Here is a 14,593-nt window from a genome sequence, read left to right as displayed (position 1 = left end):
ATGTAGTACCTTAAGGCATCGTAATTTCCTTTTCTGAAATTAAAACCCATTCCTTTGCCTTTTACTTCTGCTACCTCTCTCGTCATCATCCACCGTACAACTCCGTGATCACTTCCTGCTACTGGTTCCTCTACTGTCAGCCCTGTTATGTCATCTGATTCATGTGTGATGATGAGGTCTAGGATATTCTTTTCTCTAGTACTTTCCCTGACATGTTGATACAAATAACAGTCATCTAGTTGATTTAAAAATTTTGTTCCCCATGTCGAGTTTCCTTCCCATTTACTCCAATCAATTAGAGGCAAATTGAAATCACCCATAATAAGGCATTGACGCTTACTTGCCCATTCCATTTGCATGTAGAGGCTTTTGTCATAGTCTTCACAATCACCTGGTCTGTAGATTACGCCTACTCGCATTGTACCTTTGTTTCCAACTATCTCACACCATACAGACTCTATACTAGCATGTGAAATGTCTGAATCTGGGAAAGCTATCGTCGCACTCAGGCTGCTTCTGATAAGAAGCATTACCCCACCACCCCTTCTATCTACTCTATCCTTCCTAAATACATTATACAAGCCGTACTGAAACTCATCATCCCCAATTTCCGGGTGGCACCACGTCTCTGTAAGCCCTATTATGTCCGCGTTACTTGTTTTAACCAGCAGTTCGAATTCGCTCATTTTATTGACGACACTTCTAACGTTACTGTATAAACAATTAAGATTTACTGTTCTTGTATATTTAACAACCCTAACACAACCCTTGAAGTTTTTTAGGCTCTCTTCCCTGATATTAGCTACCTGCTCACGTGAAACGTCTTTGCCCCCAGAACATCTAAATAATACGTCCAGTTGGGGTAACAGATAAGAACTCTTAAGGTATGTGCAAGAGTTACATTGACCAATATTATCAGATAAACGCGTGTCAGTATTACCCACATCCCCCCTAACTAGCAGTTTCCCTGAGCCTTTAAGGTATCCTCAATAATACTGGCAAAAACTTTTGCACCACCTTTGTTTAAGTGTATCCCGTCTCTACAAAACAAATTCCTTCTACCTACAAGTGTGGGCCATGCTGATAGAAATTTACCCCCTAAAGCCTTGCAGATTCCTTCAAGTCTTGAGTTAATCCACAAGGCTCTTAATGAATCTCACCGAGATAAACTTAGGAGCAAACAATGTCTTTGATTCCGCATGGCCTGGACACTATATTCCACTCTGTTACAAATTTCATAACTTGATGATTCGTGGTTTGCTGCCTAGAGGTGGCCGGTGACACGCTCTAATTACAATATCTCTAAATTTGTAAGTTGGCTACATCTTACATCTCTCTGATATAATACACTGACAGGCAAAAGTTAAGGTACTGTTCACAAAAGTGCAACAAATTGGCGAAACTACCACACCATCAGATCCGCCACCTTGGGGACAACTATCAGGTTTAGCAAGGTTGTTAAAAAGCATGGAGGAATGGGTACATTCGCGAACCTTGTTTTTTTTTCTCTCCTGGAGTGCGTTCTCAGTTTTTTTTTTATTTATTTTTTATTTTTGTCTCATAATCTGAGATTCTGTGTGTCCTAACTACTGGAACTGGCCCACCTCTCCGTGGTGTGGACGAGTACTCAGAAGAAGTTTTCCAGGAGATTGATGCTTCTGGGTAGCCAAGCGACCAGAACAACGCAACATGACTACACGACTGGCCCATTTAGACACGGTCAGTTTATTTATTTCTTATTGCTATGGTTAATTTTTACCTTTTGTAACTGGAGCAAATACGTTAATTAATTACTTATATATTAGTTTGTTTATCAGTGATACATGTGATTAGGATTTTAAAAATAGATACTTCTTTATTTTCAGTGACATAAGACCACGAGTATGAACATCCATATTCAAGCAAATTAATCCATAATAACACAAAATATAATGGCGTGTACAGCAATCTCTTTATAAAGAAAGAAAAATACACAAATCAATCCGTGAACGTGGGCATATTGCGCCTCAACACAATCTATAGCTGTGACATGTTCTACACAATCTGTGATTTTCCTTATCAACCCGCCAACACCTCCAATCATGGAAGGTGCTCCGTCCAACAAGGTATTTTTCTTTTCTTCAATCTAATTGTATCTCCTTCAGTTCTCTGTCAATGCTGTCTAGGTTGCCTGAAACTACTGTTTTCCAAGGGAGCAATAGCCAAGAACGTCTCTTTAATACTGCCATCATTTATGTAAAATAATAAATCTGCAGCTATTGTCAATCTACTGCAGGATGGAGGCCTCCTCAACAAGTCATGTAGTAGTAGCAGTGGCATTTGATGCAAGAAAGCAAGTGTATGAGCTTATGCAGCATCAGCCAAAAAAAAAAAAAAAAAAAATCACACCATTCCCTCCAAATGCCTGTCCAGTTCCTCCTCAAATTTATTCAACCTATCAACTTCCACAACGACAGATGGAAGTTTGTTCCAGCAATTAACCACCCGCTGGCTAAAGGCAAATTTCCGGACATCTATTCTACATCTGGCCTTTCTTAATTTGAATTTATGCCTCCTTAGGTTCGTAATCTGAACGAGTGGAAGGATCCCATCAGAATTCAGCGTGCTCAACCCATTCAAGGCCTTATATACCTCAATATAAAAATACAAAAAAATATTTACGACATAAATGCCATAAAATCGTCATTATGTAAGTAAAATTGAAACTCCTCTTCTGATTTTTATTAGTCAACTGAAGATTCTCACTCGTCACAGGCGAGCGATTTTTTCAAGCCCTGTATATAATGTATATGCTTACATTTTTTTTTTTTTTGTTCCTTTTTCCGTGTGTCCTTTATCCAGCTGTTCAGTGATTTCATTTTAATTCTTCCGAAACAGATAGAGGTATGATTGCCCAAAGGCTTTCAATTTTAGAAAAGCAGGTGTAGCTAGCAGCGTCACTGAACACACGCACACTCACCGGAAATTACTATGTCCCTAGAGTTATTGCACAATCTAGCATTACTTCGTGATACTCGACATTCTTTGTATTATTTTCCATGGAAGAGAAGTAAACCATGGCTTGAAAAACACTTTCTGGAGATGACATTTCCAAAAAATGGCTTTTTAACGATGGTGCGGTCTACTTTTAATCAGTTTTTTCAAGTCTCAAAATAATAAGAGAATGGTTATTGTTGACGAACAAGAACTGTAGTTAGCCAATTTTATCTCATGTATTGAGATCGATATTTCGTCCCACCCATGAAATGCAAAGGGAACAGATGAGAGGAAGCGACTAACGTCACCCGGGCCATCTGATATGATTATGCCTTTCAATAGGCATTGGTGGTTCCACTTTTGTTACAGCTTCGTTGATAAGCATTACCCGATTCGTTATCAAAATTTGCCGACCGGGCTAGCCGGGTGGGTAAAGTGCCTGCCTGGCAACCCAAAGGTCGTGGGTTCGAATCCCGCCTCGGGCTTGGATCAAAGTACTGCAAAAACCTTGGGAGGTGCATTATGGCCACAGAAGCCGATGCGCCAACAACTACCAGAAAAAACAAAAAACAAAAAAATCAAAATTTAAATAAATAAACTCGTTGAGGTTAACAATGGCTGTGGAATGACTACATTCCAAACATCAAACAAATCCATGCATCCGAACTGACACACTAATCAACCCGCCAATGCAAATAGGTCTGAATAATGGTGGCCCTTATGGTGGCATTTTTATAAATTTTAATCCAATTAATCAAAATCAATAAGCCAATTAATCAAAATCTATACTGACTGGTATGTTTTATTAATTGGCAATTCTTCTAATTTATTTTTGGAACGCATTCCTTCTGCAACGTCCTTATTTCGATTTATCCCCTCCCTTTCTTCTTTTGTTGCTATAGTTATGTACTGGTTTATTTTTTCCTACTTATTTGGCTAATCATATGATAAGCTAAATAAGTAGATGGCCACTTTATTAGGTACACGTACCCTTTTCATGAAATGGGATCATATGTTCATACCATGCAATATAAAGCAGAAAGCAGGTACGTCGGGATGCTGTATGCTTGCAATTCAGTGATAGAATGGGCAAGCCAAAACGTTTAAGTCATTTTTGAAGGTGGAATGGTAGTCGGTGTCAGAGGTACCAGTATGAATATCTTGGCAACTGCAACTGTGGTGGGTTTTCGTGTACTACTGTCTCGGGCGTATTGAGGTTTCTTCAATAACTAAATAACATCTAGCCAAAGGCGATCTTGTGGTCGGAAACCTCGTTGATGCAATTGGCCAGCTGAGGCTAATATGACTTATGTTGGTTAATGTAAACTCTACAAACGGTATTAAATTTTTAATTTTCGAGACTTGTTATCTCCAGTTTCATTCAGCTTATTACATTTTTATTTTATTTTATTTCTTTGTTAAAGTCTTACTTCCTATTTCATATTATTATCACTTAATTTATGTAAACCCCTCTAGCTTTGCTCTACCGGGGTATTGCCCTTACTTTATTGGATGGAAATAAATGATTTCATATATATAATGCTTCTCTGGTTTCACTAGTAACCAGGGAGGCATTTCAGAATGCACATCTCGTTGTATCTTTCCACAGTTGGGGGTAACGCAGCTGATGACCTAACCAGGTTTCGCTCCTATCAGCTAAAAACAATAAAGTATGGTTACAGTGAACTCAAGAACACCAACGCTCGACAGTGGAGGATTGGAAAAAAGTTGCCTGGTCTGAGGAATTCCAGTTCCTGATTATATAAATTCTTTAAGTGCGGTATTTGCCTTGCACATCATCATATCGTGAGGCAAATACGACCTTATTTGATGCTGTTAAGTACAGAAAAGCAGTCCGTCAGTTTTTGCTGGCTCCCGGAACATGCTGGCATTCCAGGAATGAGCTAATAGATGAAACGGCGAAACATTCAACGAATATGACTACAGCAGTATTTCTAGCACCATACACAGATTATAAATTGATAATAGAAAGAACTCTGAGAATAAAATGGGTCCAAATCTGGCAAATACAAACTAGTAATAACTATTCCAGATAAAGGGGAGACTACAATTGCTTCGACATTAAGTAGTTTCATCCGTGGCACATATTGGCCATGCGCATTTGACCCGCCTGTTTCTGTTAAAAGGAGTTAATCCACCCCGTTGCCAATATTGCTGTAGGCAACTTTCAGTACAGCATACTCTTGTAATTGCAATCCATATAACAGCATCCGAAAAGCTGCTTTTCAGTTTTCATCCAAAATTTACGCGAGTCACTGACACTAACCCACATAATAGGGAACAATGCAAATTTAGATGAATTTTTGAGATTTCTAAAAAAATCCAATTATATAACTAACTATAATGTAAGACAGCCTTTAAATTAAACAGTCCTGTTTTTCGGGCAACTTTTGTATAGACACATCTTGTCCTTAGAAGTCTTTGTGCCAAAAACCCTAATTTCAACGAACCAACTGGTTTCTGCTGTTTCTCGCTAATGGGAGGAGCAGAATATAGAGAAAACTTCATGAATCCATGAGCCCATTCCGCCAGGCGCCAACAGTGGAAACTAGTGGTGGTTCCATGTGTTGCTCCACTGGTATACGTTGGATCCCTTAAGCAGCAGTGTAGAAACATTTGGATGCTACAGGTTATCTGGAAATCGTTTTCGAGCATATCCCTTCGTGGCTGCAGTGTATCCATCTGCGAATGGGTTCCTCCAACTGGATAAGTTCTATGTCGCAAGGCCAGAATTGTACAGAACTGTTCTAAGAACATGACAGTGAATTCAGGCTACTGGCGGTGAACTCTCCAGTCATCAGATTTCATTTCAGTTGAACACCTGAGATGGAACCAGTTCTTCGGGGTAGACATCTGCAACCATAAAATTTGCAACAACTGTGGGCAGCAATTGAGTCGACTTGGACCAGCAGTTCCATGGCATGCTTTCGACAACTCGTTGTCTATGCCACGATGGATAAAGGCTGTTCTGAGTGTTGAGGGGGTACCTACTCACTGTTAGGTAGGTGCACTTAATAAAGTGGCCACTCAGTGTATATGCCACATTGTTTCTGTGTGCACTTTTTGACGGAATTCTAATGAACTCGGTTTTTTATGTTATTAATAGCAAATGTGTGGATTCCATAAAAATTAACTAAATCGTTGGTTATGATTTATTTCATTAAAGGGGAAATGATATTAACATTTGCTAATTAGATTTTTTACTTGTTCACAGTTACTGGATCTTGAAGCCAGGTTACTAAATTATTACATGTGATCTTACACGATTTATCTTTCGTGAAACTCTTACTGTATTTTCAGTTCCTTAGTCTTGTTGCTCATGCCAGAAACTAACGATGAACGTAAAATAACATAAACATTGATAAAAAAGAACAGGTCGCTGCTTCCTTAACCACATATTTTGGTTCTCGTACAGTTCGTGAGATTGTGAAGTTGTGCCAAGGTGTGCTTGGCTCAGTAACTAGAACTCAATCCGGAAAACTGACTTATCACATCACTTGAAATGCAACTGATGTTTGTACACCTTGATTAAAGATTAAAAGAGAGCGAGAGGGAACTGACCTATGATGATATTGAGGTGGACATTTTTGCGTGCTGAATGAAATAGTAGATAGGGATTATTTTCTGCTTTAAGGTTAATCCTCAAGACTTCCGTACGATTTGCTGAGAGAGGTTGAAAGCAGAATTGCACACATGATGTCCTCAAGATTCCAAGTACAGATAACCTGGGGTATATTTCCTAACCTTCCTTTGTTTGTGTTTTCGACTCCCCACCGCGTGTGATTTAAAACCAGTTATAGTTATTTTGTGACGGAAAAGGAAAACTTTTACGGTAGTTTGCCTAAGATAGTCAAACGTACTTAGTATTAAAGAAAATTCTCCTCACGTAACAGTAGGAGTTGGAATATTTTTCCATCGCTCAAGAAGCCCTCCCTCCGTGAGGGTCAATGTGGTCTCTAAATTACCTACTAATTAGCAAATTTTAATGACTACGTGTTAGTTAGAAACCCGGAAGTTTGATATGATAATAATTCATTATTAGCCAACCAGTGAATTCGGAAGTTGTAGTAAGCTATACTAAGGAGGTGGGAGAGGCATCTTGTAGTCCCTGAGATGGGTCAAGAACACGGAAAAAAGCATAAAAAGGCGGAGACATCCAAATATTTCTCATCAGAGCAATCTTTATCACATTTACTTCCTCTTAAGAAATTTTTTCCCTTAAATCTGAAGTTCCTGGTTAAGGAGCTTTGCAATCGTACAAAAATGTGATATAAAATCATATTTCCTTATATCAATTTCCTTTTATCAATACTGAACTTATAATCTTAGTTCTGAGTCGTAAAGAAAAGAAATGAAAAGTGTAAAACTTAAATCATTAAATCGCATCAGTCTTCTCAGTGTAATAAGTGTACAAGAAGTAGTAATTGTTACTACTAATGCACTTTTCTTTTTTTTTTTAAGAAGTCATTAAGAGGTCATAATATTCAGGGACATTACAGAAGCTGGTTATAGGAAATGACCAAAATGAAACTAGAAAAAAAAAAAAAAAAAACCGATGCAAATTGCACTGCAATAAGTATTTAATATAGATTTAACAAGTGGTAGTGTATGTTATTAAAAACAAAGCATTTATTATAGCTTTATACAGGTCAATATCGCTTTTATTCCGACAAATAGTTTTCACTGTTATTGTTATAATAATCACATTTACAATAGAGAGAGAGAGAGAGAGAGAGAGAGAGAGAGAGAGAGAGTGAGAGAGATTGAGAGAGATTGATTAGTTAATGTACGCAGTGCCTTACATTTCAGGCACGTTCGATTTTTATTTCTTAAATTAAGTACATTTTTTTCTTTTCTTTTTCTGGGATTAATAGAAGTGAAAAGTAAATACTGTAACTAATTATCTTGTTACCAATTAATTATTAATTTATTAAATAATAACGTACAAAAGTAATTGTTTTCATTTCATTGCACATACCTCACTACATATTATTCACTCAGTCTTTTGTATTACTCTATTTCCTTCTGGATTTTAAAAATTAGAATGCAACACGTAACTCGGGTCGTAGTATGCAGTCAACATTTTTGTAATGTACTGTACTTTATTTATTCCTCCCGGGTTTTAATACAGTTGAAATATAGAGCATGTTTCACGGTTCTGCTCTGATTATTATAATAAGAAAATAGTATAATAGTACAATTGATTATTTATATATTTAATAAACTGAACAAAAAAAAAATTAGCCTCTTCAAAACGGAAGGTTTCATATGCGAGGACCGAGAATATTCTTTTCTGCGCATCCGCCATATTGCCCATTTATTCTTCAAACCAGTGCATGGCAACAAATGTAAGTGCTTCAGTAATAATATGTAGTATATATCTGATATTTACTGCATAAAAATAGGCCCATGAAAATTCCTCCCGTCATTGACGAGACTCAAACTCACTTTTCTATCCGTTGTGGGAGGTGCCGATCCTACCAACTGTACTACCCACGAGGGCCAAATTCTTTGCTCTCTCTCTCACAAAAATTATTCTTTTCGCTCATTGTTTCTTGTTATTTTAATCACCATGGAAACGATAAATACATGTTATATCGTTTCAATTGTTATTAAAGTCCAGAAGGAAATAAGTAAACTGCATTACGAAAGCGTTGACGGTATACTATTATTGTTTCATTTAATAAATCACAGAGCATGTTGTAGTCTACTTGCTGTTGATTATAAATTATTACAAAACGTGGAGTGAATATTCCGTTGTTGAGAGATGTGCAGTGAAGCGAAAACAATTACCTTTATATATTATCAGTTAATCAATTAATATTTAATTGCTAAGATAATTAGCTATTTACTTTTCGCTTCTGTTAGTCGCAGAAAAAGAAAAAAATCAGTTAATTTAAGAAATAAAAATGTAACGCCCCTGAAGTGTAATGAACTCTGTACATTAACTAGTTTTTTTTAGTACTGCTAACTAAAATGGGAACTGTCCTTCATAAAACTTGATCAAACAGTGCATTAATCAGAAGTTTCGATATAGATAAATAGCAGATGTCCCAATGTCTCTTCTTCAGAGTGCATTTGTTCCTGTTTTTTCATCTTTACAATTCGTTTTGTCCCGGTTTTCATTCCCGAAAATTTGGCCATAGTTTCTAAAGTGGGACCAATTCAGTCGATGTCAGGAAAAACCCCCCAAACCAACTATAATCAACCAACCAACTACCATACCATTTTATGTGATTTTGCTATATGTAGTACACAATACTTTGATACTTTATGAGATAAATCTGTTGTCACGAATTAACTAATTTTCCTGAACTACAAGTTATTCCTAGATAGAACAATTATAACTGGTCATACTGACAGGAAAAGAATGGAAATAAATTAATTACAGCATCCGTTTGTGCATGACCAACTTTATGTTATTATAAAGTCACTAAACAACTGGATACAGTAATAATTTTGATAATAATTTATTTGGACTTTAGAAAGGCTTTTGATGTAGCCCACATGCACTTATTTTGTAGAGTAAAGCAATATGGAATCGGAGGTAAGATATCAATTGCAGTGGATAAAAATGCATTTGTGGTAGAAAACAGTGTATTTATCAGTGGTCACTCACCGAGTTAACTAATGTTGAGCAGGGAACCTCAGGGATCACTGTTGCGGACTCTTTGTGTATTTGGCATTCATTAACGATATATAGACCATTGGCACACAAACTGGGGTATAGGACAAGACACATTACATATAAATATACAATTTTAACTCGGAGTATAAATCTACCTTAAAGTTTTTGATGGTTTTTAGTACTTCAAAGGTCGACTTATACGCTAGAACATAGGGTAATTTATTAGAGACCTTTTTAGCCTTGTCTTCATCATATTCGCCCGTCCGTCCGCGAGTAATAACTCAATTCCCAGTAGACTGATTTTCATGAAATTTTATATTTGGAAAGTCGACTTATACGCTAGAACATAGGGTAATTTATTAGAGACCTTTTTAGCCTTGTCTTCATCATATTCGCCCGTCCGTCCGCGAGTAATAACTCAATTCCCAGTAGACTGATTTTCATGAAATTTTATATTTGGGCCTTTTAAAAATATTTGTAGAGCCATCGTTATGTAAGGCTTGTGAACATGGTGTAGCTTGTGAATATATATATATATATTCATGAAAGTTATAATCTTAGTAATTAATTGATAAGGAGATAACTACGAAGGCTGTTCAATAAAGAATGATCACCATTTTTCACGAACAACAGTACTGCTTACTATTTCTAGCTGAGCTGCGAAATTTAGGACCAAAATAAGCTGCATCACATAGCAACTGCATAGTTGACTCGTGCGCACGGTGTGACCTTGACAATAATTCAGATTTGTCTGTTCAATTTCCCCCCCTCCCCACGTAACAATGCACGTGACACGCGAGGAACAGTATGTTGCTCTCAAATTTTGTTTCCTCTCAAGAAAACATCAGATGAAGCGAATGAAATGTTAAAAGAGGCTTATGGCGAATCTACGCTTCCATATACGACCTCGTAACACAACTCGCAAGTGGTTTAGAATGTTTAAAAATGGACGTGATTCAATCGCAAAAATTGGCAGTTCCGGAGCTCCAACCACTGTTGTCACCACAGAAACCATAAACACTGTTTCTGTAATCGTGAGAGATCGTCGTGTAACAGTAAGGTGTATTTTCCACGACCATTTGACTATATGGCACGTGTTTGTGCACACTGGGTTCCAAGACTACTCACCACAGGTTACTGAAGATGGTGAGGATATGCACAGAGGGATAACGGTGGATGAGCCATGGCTTCATCGTTCGATCCAGAGAGTAAGCAACAAAGCTTGTTTGGAAGTCTTTTTTTTTTATGACATTCAAGGAATGGTTTACCAGCATGTTGTTCTACGGCATACAACTGTTACGGGACCTTACTACAGAATTGTACTGCACACTATTCATTGCAAACGACCACAACTGCACGCAAGTGGGTGGATGCTGCATCACGACAGTGCGATACCTTACATTGCTCATACTGTCATCGAGTACTTAGCCAGCATTAATGTCAGATGTGTTCCTCATCCATCCTATAGCCTGATCTTGTCCCCCTGCAATTTTTTTTATTTTATTTCCAAAGTCAGAAGAAGTTGTAAAGACATCGGAGTCGATTTTCAAACGCATGTCAAAAAATGGCTTCCACCATGTTTTTGAAGGATGGCAGAAACGTTGGAGTAAGTGCATTTAATCAAATGGGGACTACTTTGAAATGGGCCATCAAAATATGGATGATTAATAAAGGTATGTTGTGAAAAAAAATTATCATTCTTTATTGAACAGCTCTTGTATGTATGCTTCTCACTTCTATCAGTCACAGAAAAAGGAAGAAAATTCATATAATTTAAATAAAAAGATATTTGAACGTGCCTGAAATGTAACGCAATGCGTACATTAATTACCGTAACTTGTTTATCTATAGTATTTCTGGAAGCTGAGATATCAAGAGATTGTTCATCGAGTAGAGTGCTTACAGACAGATCTGGTGGGTAGGTTTTTAATTAAAAATTTTTTTTTTTTTTTAATCCGCGTACATTGAAACATGGAAGGGAAAATTTTGAAATTTCGTAGGTGGGTTAGAAATATTTATGTTTTCCGATTACAGTATTTTATTATTGAGAACAATAAAACAAAATGGTATTTTATTTTGGGGGTCCGCTAGTAAAGCTGGGAATCAAAAAGGGTCATTGGCCGAAAAGGTTTGCGGGGACACTCACATAGACGGTGGTAGTGTTGTCCTCTGACATTCATAGGACTGTAATTTCATTGCAACTGTTTTATTGTATCAAATTTCAGAATTAGCTTATTATTTTAACGGCGCCGGATCTTGTCGCAAATATTCGTATCGTGTATTTGTTCGTAGAAGACACGACCAGATTTGAGCGTTGTGGGAGTTGAAAAACCAGAAATAACTCATGGAATAAAACTGTATTCGCTCCACCTGACATTGGCTAACTTACAGCCTCGATTGAAGAGGAATTTAGAAATTCCATCAGCCATTGGAGAGGTCTGAGAATCCAACCCAGACCTCTCCAAACGAGTGGTATCGTGGCACACAAAATGCCGTGCACTTTTCGTGTGGAAACTTATGAGTTTCACCTTGCAGTGTGCCAGTGTTCCAGTATGTTAACCCAGGACCACAGCCATCTCTAATAGTTAAAACTTGACAATCATTTTAAAGTCCCTACACAGTTGAAATCGAGGCAGGCATCACTGGGCAGGTGAAAACTTCCGACATGTCAGAGTAAATTTATTTGGATACATGGTAACTCTTACTGGAACAACCTATTACCTGAACTTGTGGCTGCAAATTTGTTGCAAACTCTAACTTGATAGAATTCGAGCGTTCATTTTGTTGTGGTGTCCTGTTCTGAATTCGCGTCGTCACATTTCTCCAGTCATTTTTCCAATCTACATTCAGATATCCTCTCATATACTGATGAACATAAGATTTTATTGAAACCAAGCATTGACAGCAAAGCCATGATAAGACACTCTACCGAATACACTACTCTTGGAATTATCTTCATATCAATTCCAGTTCCGTAGCCGAGTGGGCAGGAGCGGGAGTGCAGTAGCACACGCTCTTTGAGTAGACCGGGGTTCAAGCCTCTGACTGCTGAATACGGTCGATCTGCCAACCCGCATTGGACCAGCGTGGCAGATTATGGTCCATTTCCCTCAGCATGAATTGTTGAGGAGGCTTCCATCCTGCAGTGGGTTGATAATGGCTGCACTTTACTTTTTTTTTTTACAATTCCAGTTTGGTAGCAGATTATAGTATCATTTGTCATTGCGCTATTAAAAATCAAATCAGTTAAATTTGATTTAACTTTTAATAGCGCAAACTTATTTAAATATGCGTATATCGTCACATTTATCCTGCTAAAATTCCTTATAGCTCTGTTTGATCACACAGCCAGGTCACAACTTCACAGAAGGAAAAGAATATTTGCCGAGTGTTAGTCAATGGCGAAACTATCACACCACCATGTCTGCCACTGCGGGGAAGGAGGAATGGTTGATATAGGCCTTTAAGATCACGTGGAGCACAATTTATAATTTCCACTCTGTGATTAGTGCTAAAGTAAGTTCCCTCGGACAATATCAATGACATAGCACTTAAACAACAATTTATACTTAGGTTTAAATTGAGTTGGATTGTTTAAAATTGCGAATAGGCAACTAAGGACAGGAGGGTTAGCAAAAATTGTTAGCCTGTTTTGCGGGATGCTAACCTTTTCCGAAACCAACTAACTTGGCCACGGTGTGATGAAAAGTCTGCAAAAAAGTTCCTCATGTCAAAACGGGAAGTATTTCTCAATTTACTCCGGTGACCGAAATCGAACCTATACCTTTTCCACATTGAGAGAATAGAACGCTATCCACCACGCTACCCGCGAAGGTCGACTGAGGCAGATGCACCAACGGTACTACTGTACCAGACCTAGTAGTTACAGAGGCACTACGCTCTGAAAAAAATTTGCATGTGTTAATTTGTGACATCTTTAATTAATTATGTTCTCGACGTAAAATTTTTCGATATAGTATGATTATTGGTATGTTTTTTTTTTTTTTTTTTTTTAAATAATAACGTGGATTCTTAAATGTAAACATTCTTACTATTGGTATTTAGAAAAAGATTTTCCTTCATACTTACTGTGTAACATGTCTATGGATATTTTCCTTCCATCTATTGATCTTCGCTACATTTGTCTTCAAATAAAAATACGATAGACTAATCCAAGCTTGATCTCGATTTCCTGTAGATAATGAATATCTGATGGTAGATTCCAATGGACGAGTAGTCGACAGATAGCCACCTCAATTTCTGGAACAAACCACACGCACAAACAAATGTGTATAATTTGTACATACCTGCTTTAACGTTGATGTTCGTACCTCAAGATCTTAACTATTTCGCGGATGTCGGCACTTTTTTTTTTTTTTTTTCGTATCACTTCCGAATTCTATTTGCACTTTGGAATATCATAACCAACACGACCACAATCACACAGCCAAACAGCGCTCGCTCGGGCCTCTCTCTCATCTCATTGCATCTGATCCATGTCCCTTGAACATACAGTCGACACCGTGCGCCGATTAAGTTAGGAGGCAGGAAGCAGAATCCATGAAGAATAATTACGATAAGAGAACCCACCGGCGGTCCTTGCAGGTTTCCCAAAGCGGAGGAACAGCACGCAAACGTCAACCGGCCTAGTATGTGGCACACTTGTTTACATCAAGACCGGAAAGCTGTATTCGTTACTGGCGACATCTGGCGGTAGACACTTCAGTTATCAAAATTTTTGAGTTAAGTCTTTTTTCATTATTGTTATTTCATATGAAGTATCCTCAACGTGTTCTTCGGTAAGAAATGTGTACACAGATGAGTGATATAACTCCCTGAAGATTAAAATAATATGGATTTTTCTCACCGATACATGATTAAAGCTTAATAATTCCTCGGAACCTCCTTAAATCTGTCCCTTTAGCTGCTTTACTCCTCCCCCCACCCACTTTGGAAATGCTGGACCTA

The sequence above is a fragment of the Mastigoproctus giganteus genome, chromosome 5 (genome assembly GCF_048544385.1).
Source record: "Mastigoproctus giganteus isolate SK-2022 chromosome 5, ASM4854438v1, whole genome shotgun sequence".
NCBI lineage: Eukaryota > Metazoa > Arthropoda > Arachnida > Uropygi > Thelyphonidae > Mastigoproctus > Mastigoproctus giganteus.
This window is presented reverse-complemented; position numbering follows the sequence as displayed.